This window comes from Podarcis liolepis, assembly GCF_965112155.1.
Source record: "Podarcis liolepis genome assembly, chromosome: 7".
In the NCBI taxonomy this organism is placed as follows: domain Eukaryota; kingdom Metazoa; phylum Chordata; class Lepidosauria; order Squamata; family Lacertidae; genus Podarcis; species Podarcis liolepis.
Window position 1 is genome coordinate 90,397,615 of NC_139561.1, and position 12,756 is coordinate 90,410,370.

General features: G+C 44.9%; 1 long non-coding RNA gene across 1 annotated transcript; it reads left to right on the forward strand.

Moving 5' to 3' along the window:
* The first annotated feature begins 10,614 nt into the window (after positions 1–10,614).
* Positions 10,615–11,158, forward strand: LOC310712962. The gene is made up of 3 exons (XR_014529045.1): positions 10,615–10,789; positions 10,871–10,947; positions 11,067–11,158. It is a non-coding gene; the product is annotated as an uncharacterized lncRNA (long non-coding RNA).
* Positions 11,159–12,756: the final 1,598 nt, after the last annotated feature.

The following is a 12,756-nucleotide window of genomic DNA, read 5'->3' on the forward strand; positions in this document are numbered from 1 at the left end:
GATACCTGGGAGGTAGTGGCCAGTGTGCTATAATCCATGGAATGAAGCCACACAAATGAGACTTCTGGACTTCTGAAATGGAAGTTTCAAGGTCTAAGTCAAGCCCCCTGGCACCCCTCAGCAAGCAAGACCATGTGGTGCTGGGGCTGAGGGGGAGGTGTGGTTGTCCAGAACACCTGGAAGGGACCCTGTGTGGGGGGGGGGGAGGAGATGACAAAACCAAAATTACAGGACAGCCCAGAGGTGGACAGTACCCTGTGGCTCACGTTTTTCTGATGATGCCTGCTTTGCTGACTATATTTCAGACCACATCAGACCATCTTCTCCCTGAATGAAAAAATTCCTTCCAGTAGCACCTTAAAGACCAACTAAGTTAGTTCTTGGTATGAGCTTTCGTGTGCATGCACACTTCTTCAGATACACTGAAACAGAAGTTGCCAGATCCTTCTATATAGTGAGAAGGTGGGGAGGGGTATTACTCAGAAGGGTGGTGGGAATGGGAGATTGGCAGATAGCTGAGATGAGCCTGTTGACGACTCTTAACGACTGTAATAGGTCTTACAGGAAAAGGCAAGGGGTGAGAAGGACAATTGTTTCAGCGTATTTTCTGAATGTGTATCTTCTGGCAACTTCTGGCAGTGTATCTTCTGAAAGTGTATCTTCTGGCAACTTCTGTTTCAGTGTATCTGAAGAAGTGTGCATGCACACGAAAGCTCATACCAAGAACTAACTTAGTTGGTCTTTAAGGTGCTACTGGAAGGAATTTTTTTATTTTGACTATAGCAGACCAACACGGCTACCTATCTGTAACTTCTCCCTGAATGGTTAGGGTAGCTCTCCCAAAACCAGAGTGTCTCGGCAAATGTAGTAAACAGGAACCCGATACTTTGGAGCATTATTTTCTTTTCTTGTGATTTTGGCATTTTTGCCAGAAGACAATTATTAGGGGCCTTACAACTCAACAGGCTCAATTCTATGCTACCAACATTTCAGGACCTGCTCTCGGACAGGAATGATCAAATTACTTTAACAGTGGCTGAATTTTTGAGTGCTGTCCATGTAGAAAGACTGGGCCATTATAAAGAGATTTAGTGGTTCTTAATTGATCGGTGATGTGGTAGTGTTGTATTGTGTTATATATGTAAATTGATTTTCTCTGGAGTTAAAGATCTGACTGGGACAAACCTTGTTATGTTGAGCTCGTATTTTGCACAATTTGTACACGGTGTCTGTTTGATAATGTGTGGTTTGCTATGCCTATTGAAGGATATACTGTAGTCACCGCTGGCTGTTGTGGAGAGGAAGAAATGAGACCTGGTTTGCTGTTTCTCAGCCTCTGTCACACAATATTAGAACTCAGGGAAAGTCCAGGGAGACCTGGGCAGGCAGGTTAATTCAGGACAGACATGAGAATGTCCTTCTTGGAACACCAGGCCATGAACTTGTGTCAGGAGCTGGAGTCAAACATAGGACAGCAATAAAAGAAAAACTAAGTGAAGTTAACTCTCTATTCAAGAAACCAAAACAGCACAGGCCTAGTGATCGCAGCAACTCTTCCCAGTAGGTCCAGAGGGAGGAGAAGCTGGAGAGGTAGCTTCATCAGTTGAAGACCCTCAACCAGCAGCTGGAGGGGCAGGCCAGGTGAGTGAGCAGCAGCCTGAGAAGGGCATGGCGGGCTCATTTTGCTGCTCCTACTGCAGGATCTGACCTCTCTTTGCAGTGCCTTGGACTCGGAGCTGAAGGACAGCCAAGCACAGGTCAGAGAGAGCCTCCAGAGGGAGGAGAACCTGGAGCGGGAGCAGTGCCTGCAGGAGACTGTCCGGAGCTAGAACCAGACAATCTTGGAGATAGAAATGGCTGAGTGTGAGGCTAGGGAAGCCTCTGTTCCATTCTTAATTGCCTAGCCAATAATTCCCCAGATTTATTAGCAAATTCTTTTGCCTTAAGTTTTTATTTTCCATTCTACTTCTTGATTTATAATCGAGAATTTTCTAAGATTGGGGATTTCTAAGAAAAGTAATAGATCTATCAACAATGGGAGAGCGATTCTCCAAGGGCATAAAGGCTATTTATGAGAAACAACAAGCCAGTCTGATAATTAATAGCAGGAAAACAGAATATATTCCCACAGAAAAAGGCACAAGACAAGGATGCCCACTCTCTACCCTAATATTCAGATTAACTTTGGAAATACTCAACTCAGAACTGAGAAAGGAAGAAATTAAAGGGATTACGACAGGAAAAGAGGTTTTCAATCTGAAAGCCTTTGTAGGCGACATAATTTTAACAGTGGAAGATCCGGAGTTGAGTATCCCTAAAGCATTGGAAAAGATAACAGAATCTGGCAAGGTTTTAAGCTAAACAGAACAAAGACCAAATTCATGGTTAAAAATATTCGGGATCAGGAGAAAAAGATATTGTAGGAAAAATTGGGTTTACAGATAGTGAAAAATGCGAACTGAAATAACAAAGAACATTAATCATTTCAGTGATAATTATAAAAAAAAAACTTTGAAAGAAATTTAAAAACATTTAGAGATTTGGACCAGGTTAAAGTTGTCATTTGGGGGAAGAATCTCAGTAATTAAAATGAGTGTACTCCCCAAAATGCTTTTTCTCTTCCAAATGATCCTGATCATAAAGTTAAATGCCTTGAGGAATGGAGTAAAGACTTGATAAGGTATATCTGGCAAGTTAGGAAACCGCACATAAAATACAAATTGCTGACCCGAACTCAAAAGGCCTACCTAAAGGGGGACGACTGGATGAGGAAGGGGGACGACTGGATGAGGAAGGGGATGCGCCAGTATCTAGTCGGACCCGAAATAGAGACAACCTAGTTAATGGAGACGTAGAGAACGTGTTTCCCCTCAGAGCATTGCCCATACCCCCAGCCAGAGCAGGAGACCCACCGCGTATGGTTTTCACCCATCAGCCTTTCATCACCTCGGACCTAATGAATTGGTCAGATAAAATGCCTTCCCTCCGAGATGACCCTGATAAATGCCACCGACAGGTAGCTACTATTTTCTCCACCCACAACCCGACATGGGCAGACGTACACATGTTACTGGGGGCCCTTTTCAACGAAGCTGAAAAGAGGGAGATATTAGTAAAAGTGGGGGAGGCTTTGGGTAGACCCGACTACCAAGCAGACCAACCCGCTTCCATGGCCCCACTGACAACCCAAACCCTTGTCAACGACCCTGCCTGGGACTATAATACCACCGTTGGCATGTGGGGCTTAAAGATATTCAAGAAGGCTATCCTAGACGGCTTACAAGCTGCAGGACAGCGGACTGTAAATTGGACTAAAGTCCAAGCCGTCCTACAAGGAACCGACGAACACCCCTCTGATTATTACACGCGATAGTTCTGCAATCAAAACGTGGGGTGGAATAGACCCAGAGAGCCCACAACACGAAGTTATTGTTAAAGGGTTTTTTAAGGATCAAGCCACGGCCAATATACGAAAGGCGTTAAACGCACACCTCGGCTATGATGGAAAAACAATAAACGAGATCCTCTCCATTGCGAAATTCGTCTTTAATTCAAGGGATGAACAGAAAAGGAAGGACCAAAAACCAGAGCTCCCACGAGTGCTAGCCTAGGCCACCGGGGGTTCCCCCTTGCAGGGAAAAGCAAAAAGGAAGGGGGTATGAACAGCCAGATAGGGGCACCTGTTTCCATTGCGATGAGATGGGACATATAAAAAGATATTGCCCCCTATTGACCGGCCTCCAGGAGTCCGGAACCAGGAGAGCAGACTATAGAGACCCAAAGACCTTGAGACCGGAATACAGAGAGTCAACCAACCCCAAGTTCAGGGTCCTATGTATGGACCCTCTCAAGCGCAAACCCAGATGGCACCTCCTCCTCCCAGACCGCGACCCAGGAATCCACCTAATAGTAATAATCCTTTCAACCACCCAAATCACTCTGCAAACTCTTCCCATGAGATGGTGATGGAAGAATACAGTGATTACTGACAATCAGAAGCAGATCCCGCCTCTTTTCCCGCCAGTGTGGTGTAGTGGTTAAGAGCGGTAGTCACATAATCTGGGGAACTGGGTTCGTGTCTCCGCTCCTCCACATGCAGCTGCTGGGTGACCTTGGGCCAGTCACACTTCTGTGAAGTCTCTCAGCCCCACTCACCTCACAGAGTGTTTGTTGTGGGGGAGGAAGGGAAAGGAGAATGTTAGCCGCTTTGAGACTCCTGAAGGGGAGTGAAAGGCGGGATATCAAATCCAAACTCTTCTTCTTCTTCTTCTTCTTCTTCTCTGTCCAACCTTACAGCTATCTTCCTCTGATCCTATCTGCACCATGCAGATAGATGGACAATCCTATGACTGCCTGCTCAATACAGGAGCCATATATTCTACCCTTACCAATAGTCACTTGGCCCCAGGAGAAGGAACTAGGACCATAATGGGACTAGATGGAATCCCCCGAATTTGCCCCCCTCCAAGCCCGCCAAAGTGTCAGTCGGACCTTTGTCAGTTAAACACACTTTCTTGCTGACGTCTAGCCCTGTCAATCTCTTAGGAAGGGATCTGCTTTGCAAGTTAAATGCCACCATCCAATGTGGCCAGGAGGGAATTTACCTACATATGCCCAATGAGTCAATTTTCAACTTTCAAGCGGTCTTACAAGAGGCTGATAACAAGAATTAAAAAAGATGATGGGGATAACATTTACTGAAAAACCGGAGGCATTTCTATTAATTATTTTAGATAAAGAGATCCCAAAAAATCTAAAAGAGGTATTCTTGTATGCAACCGCAGCAGCTCGTATACTTGTGGCCAAGGGATGGAAAGATCATGAGGCTCCAAAAATAACAGATTGGCAAATCAAATTACAGGAATTGGTGGAGATGGCTCAAATGACTAGTAAACTCAGAGGAAACTCAAAGCAAAAATTTGCGGAAAAAATGGGATGGTTATAGAAGATATATTCAAAAATACAGTAATAGTTTTGAGTCCGTGCTAGCATTCGAGTGATAAAGGAACTAAAAGGAGGTGGACAACAATTAAGGATTTATTATGTTTTCAGAATGTATTAGAAAAATTATATAGAAAGGTTTATTGTTTTGTGTACATTCAAATGTAAGATAAAATATATGGAAAGGGACTTGACAGGAAGTCAAAGTTGAAAAGATTTTGGAAGATAAAAGGGGGGAAATATTTATTTTGTGTGCGGGTGTGAGTGTGTGGGTGTCTGCACATATGTGTGTTGTGTGCAATGTTTGGGAGGAAATAAGACTGTAAATAACAAATAACAAACTAAATATCGATGTATGTAATTTTTATTTCTTAATTATATTTAGTGGTAGTATGGCTGTATTGTTTTTTGTAACATAAAATCATTCAATAAAAATGATTTTTTTAAAAAAAAATAACAAGAACCTCGACCTCCCCCTTGAACTCCTGAATGGAGTCCTCCCTTGGCTATGGGGAACCAAATCCACATCAGTTGGACTTTTGAAGTCTGCAACTCCAGTAAAGGTAAATTACAGGAAGGATTTGCCTTTTCCCTGCACCAGACAGTATCCGCTACCAAAAGAAGCAATAGAGGGACTCACCCCAATGATTGAGGAGTTCTTAAAAATGGGATTTCTAGTTCCTTGCGCCTCTCCGTGCAACACCCCCCACTCCTTGTCCGTAAGACCCACACAAATCCCGTAAAATGGTGCTTAGTTCAGGACCTAAGGCTTGTAAACTCCTTTGTTATTCCCCGACACGCCATAGTGACTAACCCTCACCACCTCCTGAGCACAATTCCGGAGGGAACTGTAGTTTATTCAGTCATTGACTTGTGCTCTGTCTTCTTCAGTATCCCTGTGGATGCAGAAAGTCAATTCCTTTTTGCCTTTGCTTGGCAAACTGGCCAGTTAACATGGACACGACTACCTCAGGGATACGTAGAATCCCCAGCGATTTTTTCCGCCATACTGCACCAGGACCTATTGGATGTCACTGTGATGGCCTGGGAATCTGATTCAGAGGATGAACCGGAGGAATCCCAGCCTGCACAGGAGTCCCTGCCTCCAGGGCCAGCTGAACTGGGGCAGGGCCTTGATTCTGAGGCCCCTTCACCTGTGCCGGATCCTCAGGAGCAGGCACCAGGTGAATCCATTCTGGCTCCAGAGGTGGTTGAGGACTCAGTGCCTACAGGTGAGTCTCCCCCTGGGCCCAGTAACTCTTCAGCCTCTCCTGAACTGCAGAGGCTCAGGGCAGAGAGGCGAAGGGAACTGGTTTCTCCCAGGAGGAGTGCTCGCCTTAAGGCCAGGAGAGGCGGGTCTCCTGGGGGCCGGGACCGCCCCTGGCCTCAGAGAAGATAAAGGCCAGTCAGCCCGGTCCCAGGTTGCGGAAGCAACGTCGTCGTTGAGTACCTGCTCCTACCCGGACCCAGACCTGACCTTCCAGTGTTCCTGTCCCCGCCCGGCTTCCTGCTTCTGACCTTCCAGTGTTCCTGTCCCCGCCCGGCTTCCTGCTTCGGACCTCGCCTTGCTCCTTGTGAACTGTTTCCAGGCTAGTGACTCAGGACTGGACTTTGACTACGACAACGGTAACCTTCCCCCCGGGACTAGCACAGTCACTCTTCCAGGAGGCTCCACCCTCCTTTTATACGTTGATGATATCTTACTATGTGGGCAGGACTTAGAATCTTGTAAATCGGACACCATAGCTCTCCTCACAATATTGGCGTACAAAGGACATAAGGTGTCCCCAAAGAAAATACAATATTGCCAGAAAGAAGTAAAATACCTCGGCCATATCTTGGAGGAAGGGACCCGTGCCCTCTCCACCGACAGGATAGAAGCTATAACAAAACTACCCCTTCCAAAGACAGAAAGACAACTTGGAGGCTTCATCGGGATGAGCGGGTTCTGTCGCACCTGGATTCCCCAGTATGGAGAATTCACCCGTCCCCTCACTGCCATGACCCATGACAATGCCCCAGAACAACTCGAATGGTCTGCAGAGGCACTTGAAGCTTTTGAATCCATCAAGCGAGAATTAAGATCCTCACCTGCCCTTGGACTCCCTGACTACCGGCTGCCCTTCTCCCTGTTTGTATATGAAAATAAAGGGGTAGCTTCAGATGTCCTCACACAGCCCTTCAAAGGAAGAAACTGTTGGGATTCACAGGATGCTGTGTAAGTAAGTCTGCAGGCTTCAGTTTGCAACAGGCTGATGCAATACTCTCTGTGGGTCAGAATGATTCAGCTGTCACCGGTTTAAAAGTAAAGCCTGTTCAATAGTAGTGGTGGTGGAGTGGTGTAGATGAGTGTGGAGTCTTCTTTTGCCCCAAGGTGCAGGTACTCTGTCTGATTATATGAACTGCTTCTGTAGATATTTGTATATATATTTAGCTCACATTAAACAATACTGCACTAAAGAACCTGGGACTCTGAGCATTCTGCTAAAAGTGCCGCAAGGAATTCGCAACAGAAACAGACCTGTTACCTACTGTCAGGGAACTGCCATCAGAGGCACGGGAGAAGGAGAGGGTCTCTGATTCTGCAGGGGAAGGTCCAAGCACTAGAGGGAGACTCAGCCGGGAAGAAGGGGAAGAGAATGAGTGTAACACCAGGGATCAGGGAGAGCAACGGGACAGGGAGGTGCAGGGGCTCCAGGACTCTTCATTGGAAGTTAGCAAGGAGAGCCCAAGCACCCCACTGCCCACGCCCACCCTGCGCAGGAGACTCCCGCGCAGTGAAAGGTGGAAACGATTGGGCGTCAAACAACTCTTATGTTGGCAACGCTTTAAGAAATGCCCACAGACAGATTCTACGAGTGACTAAGAGCAGCCACGCTAAGATGGGCTGCGCAGTCCGGAGGGTTTAACCAGGCAATCCGATGCTCAAACGGAGCAGGATTACGCACGAGTAACTCCCAACCACTACACCTACTATAGCCTCCAACTAGATACCACTGCCATGGGAAATGTGGGGTGCCTCAGAGCAGTGGCAGCAGCAGCGTTACTTTTGGAAAAGGCACAAGAGACTGTGTTAGGGCACGACCTGACTAGAAATGTCCCTCATGCTGTAGCCACCGTCCTTAACCTACAGGGGTGCCAACGTTTTACCATACAAAGACTAAACAGGTATGAGGCCGCCATCCTCAGCCCTTCAAATGTAACAATCAAAAGGGTGAATTCCCTTAACCCCGCAACTCTCCTACCCCTCCCTGATGACGGCTCACCACATCATGATTGCTCCCAGAAAGTGGCTGAGAGAAAATCAAGATGGCGACGAAGGTAGTTACCAAGTAATTTCGGTTACCCTCATCAAAGTTTTAAGTGGTTTTTATCTTCCTTTGTTTTTATTCGAGAGTTTTAATGATCTGCTGGCTGTGCTGGCTGTCTTTTAATATCTCTCCACTTGTTATTTTTGTTTTATCTGGGTTGTTCCGACCCCCCGGACTCGCCGCCACCACTGCCGCCGCCTCCCTAACTGGGAGAGATAAGTGAAAGGTTCTCCGGGGCATAAATCCTCTGCCCTGTCGACCAGCTCTTTCCTTTTAGTTTTTAGCTTACTGCATTATTGCGAAGTGAAGTTTGCCCGACTGCTGGAACCGGGCTGTTTCAAAAATCCTAGGAACAAGGAAGAGGGGAAGAAAGAGGCTTGAACTGGTTGCCTTACCATGAGTAATTTTACGGCACCATTCCCCTGGTAGTGGTAGTACTCTTGTGAGGAAGTCTAAAGGATTTAAGGAGCTCCCCAGCACAGTGCTCAAGACGGTTCCCCTGCAAAATTGATTTATGGGCCATGGAAAACGCCCAAGAGACCCTGACGAGGCATTATCCTCTCCGAGGCCTAAGCAATCAAGGAAGGGTTCACCTAAAGGTGGGAGAGGCCCCGAGAAATGTATCTACTCAATAGCAATTCAAAATCGTTTCGATCCTCTAACTGCCCTTGAAACAACATCAAAAGATGAGGCCCCTGAGATGCTACAAATTGGAAAAGCTAATGGTAACACAAATGGGGATGGTCCCTATCCGAAGGAGGTGTTGGTAGCCGAATCTGCGGACTGCACAGGTTGTGAGCAACTCCATCTAATAATTAGAACTCTAAACTGTATATTTAAGAGAATTGACGGCCTATCCTCTCAGCTGCATAGCCTTCAGCAAAAACTGGATGACCAGCCGGTACAGACAGCCCAAGATGGGGCAGTAGATGTTCCATTGTGCCGGCAGAAAGCGCCACCAAACACTGATCGTATGAAGAACTGCAAATACAATCTCAACTCCTCACTGAATCGCCAATCCCTGATTCTACATCCAAGGAAGATTTCCCTAACCTTCTGGGAAAGGGACCCAAGTTGGGCAACGCTACATGGGACTAAAGAGCACCTCAGATGGCTTCTAAAACTCGAGACATCACAAATAGATCTTTGTGCTGTGCTTCCATTAATCCACCAGAACAGATATCAGAGAATGATGCTGGCTTTCCACTCTGCAAAAATTCCCTCTCTTATTATTAAGCAAAAATTGTTTTTGAATAGTTATGGCATTTTTCCAACGAGAGTCTTCACGGACTCCATAATTAGACCCCTCCTAGCGGAGGGATTAATCAAGGAGACGGTACAACCTTCCCGTCCTGAACCACAAAAGAGGGCTGAGCTGTACATCCCATGTCTGGGCCAGTCCCAAAATACCTCCACTCCTACAACTAAACACTACGATTGTGCCAGTAACTCTTTGACACCCCAGGAGGAAAGAGAGCTTATTGCCTCCTTTGGAGAGTTACCAGCGAGGGAACAACAAGAAATTATAAATAGGCTGGACTTACTTAAACTTCAGCTCCTAAGTATCGCCTGCAATGGAGCTTTGACGAATAACACCCACTCTAATTTAGCGGTGCCATGCCCCATGGAGGTGGAAACAACAATTCCCCAATACCCAGCATATAAGGTGCCTTCTGCATTGGAATGGGAAGGTCTCACTGCTGGAGGCAGACTCTTCTCCTCCCCTTCACGCTGGTAACTCATCCCTGCTTCTAATCGACTTCTCTGTTCCCTCCGTGATTAACCGATCAAAGAATGGAACTCAGGATAACATCTCCCTGGATAAATCGTTGCCCCTTCATCCCTCCATGCACTGAAAGGGATATACCAAGAACTCTGGCCACAAGTTTCAATATAAAGAATAATTCCTACTCAAGAGTTGAAATGAAAAACGTGTATATTCTGCTAAGAATAACAGTTTGAAGCTAGTACAAGTAAAGGAGTTCACCAACATAAGAACTGGCTTCAAGTTTCAGATTGAACATTTTAGTAACTGTAACACGAAGAATAGCGTATATGCATGGATGTGCCCATGCCATAAGATATATATAGGCAAAAGCACCAGACCAATTAAAATACGCATAAATGAACATCGATCACGGATCCGTAACAGAATGCTAGAAGCCCCAATGGTGGAACATTATATACAACAAAAACATACGGAGGATGATTTTGTCTTCTTTATTATTTGGAAACCAAAAGTAAATTTATATACCAGGAGAAATATTGATAGACTATTGTTACAACAGGAAGCACGATATATTCATTTATTTGAAACGATGTCCCCCAAGGGCTTGAATGAACATCAAGACTACAATTCTTTTCTCTAATAAACCACCATAGATGACCTTGGACTTTAAATCCCTTCTCTGTTTACACCTTTAAGAAGGGAGAGCTTATCCTCCCTCCCCCACAGACACATATATAAGACAATGATCTCACTCCCTAATAGAAAACGCACAGAGAAATGCAAGAAAACTTGGATTCAATTATCTAAGGTGAGAAAACACTGACCTGATGTCCGTTTTTCACAAATAATTTGACTGGAAATAATAACTCTTGGAAATTCTTATTTCTAGACGCATGTCGAAAAAGAAACATAAAAGAATTAAATGATATAGACTTCCAACAGATTTATAGTCCTCAAAAAACCGAGGTATGGAACCAAATATGATATGTGTTAACACACCTTAGAATGTATATAATTTATTATTTTTATGATTTATGGTACTGAAGCACCTTGATCTATCTTGACATATTATTTGATATTACCAGCTGAAGAAGGCGTCTACTCCGAAACAGGGCCCTGTCCTGGTCACCACTACCGAGTCGTACATCTGATTCACACTCCGGATACTCCGTTTTGGACTGCATATTTGAAACTACATTATTTCTGTACTTAAACGTTGTGTCCAAATTTACTATTACCTTAAAACTATCGTACTTACACGTTGTATTTAAATTTACTACTAGCTTCAAACTGTTATTCTTAGCAGAATATACACGTTTTTCATTTCAACTCTTGAGTAGGAATTATTCCTTATATTGAAACTTGTGGCCAGAGTTCTTGGTATATCCCTTTCAGTGCATTTTCAACAAGAACTCCAATTTCTTTAACCTTCATCCCTCCATGCCAGACTTGGAATCAACATACTTCAAAGACCATCCACGACCCGAGACGGTAGTGGCCACTCCAAGTCAGGCCTCTCCAGCGCATTCTTGTCCACCAAAAATCCAACAATTACGTGAGGAAGACACTACAGTGTCGAGAGTCACCACAGAGTGGACTGAAGACCCAGCAGGACATATAAATCAAATGATCACAAGTGGTTAGATCCCCAAAAAGGACGGTTCCAGCGGACTTGGCAGGAGCCTCTTCAGAGCCTAGTTGGGCCCGACAGTTAAAAACGCCAAATATTATTTCTACCCACCAGGATGCTAACTCTCTTCTGCCCCCAAAAATTCTGGCCCTCGTGATTCGATCGTGCCACAACCGGCTCACACTAGAGCAAAAGACTCCCCACAACTGGTGCGCACCAGAACAAAAGTCTCACCACACCAGGACGACAACTTTCAGCAAAGGAAAATAACGGACTTCTTTAAGGGAGCGTCCTGGCTGCATAAGAGCCCTCCACAAGAATTTAAATGACGGTTAGCTGGACAACCCAGAAAACCACCAATATTGATCCTCTGTTGGAACATAGCAGGCTGGCGTAGGAAAAAATGTGACCCAGAATTTCAGTCGTATATCAACTCGTTTCATATCATTCTATTGCAAGAAACTTGGGAGGAGGGTGAAATTGTCATAAGCGGATTTGACCTATTATCCCTTCCAGCTTATCCCTCCCAGAAAGGAGGACGGCCGAAAGGTGGTCTAGTAATTGGTATCTCACTGAAGCTGCATTTTAAATTTTCATTAGTTTTGACTGCTCCCCCTTATGCTTTATCCGGGTTGATGTCGGGGGGGAAAGTATCACTGCTAATCTCCAATGTCTACCTCCCGCCAGGGGGTTCGTCCCTTGAACTGCATGATAGATGGGAAATATTAGAAGATCATTTAGTATCTATCCCCTCTTTTATTCATTATGGTCCTGGAAGTTATTTTGAATAAAATAAGAGAAACACCGGAAATAAGAGGAATTAGAATTGGGGTAAAAGAATATAAATTAAAGGCATATGCCGATGATTTAGTAAGACCCAGCAAAAGGCACGGACAAAGTTCTAGAGTTATTGGAAGAATTTGGGAAACTATCCGGATTTAAACTAAACAAAATTAAAACAAAGATGCTGACAAAGAACGTGGCTGAAGATTTAAGGGATAAGCTAGAGTTGGAAACAGGGATAAAGGTAGTGAAAAAGGTGAAGTATTTGGGTATTTGGGTATCTACAAAAAATATAAATCTAGTGGAGGATAACTATAACAGAACTTGGAAAGAAAGTAAAATAGATTTAGATAGCTGGAGCA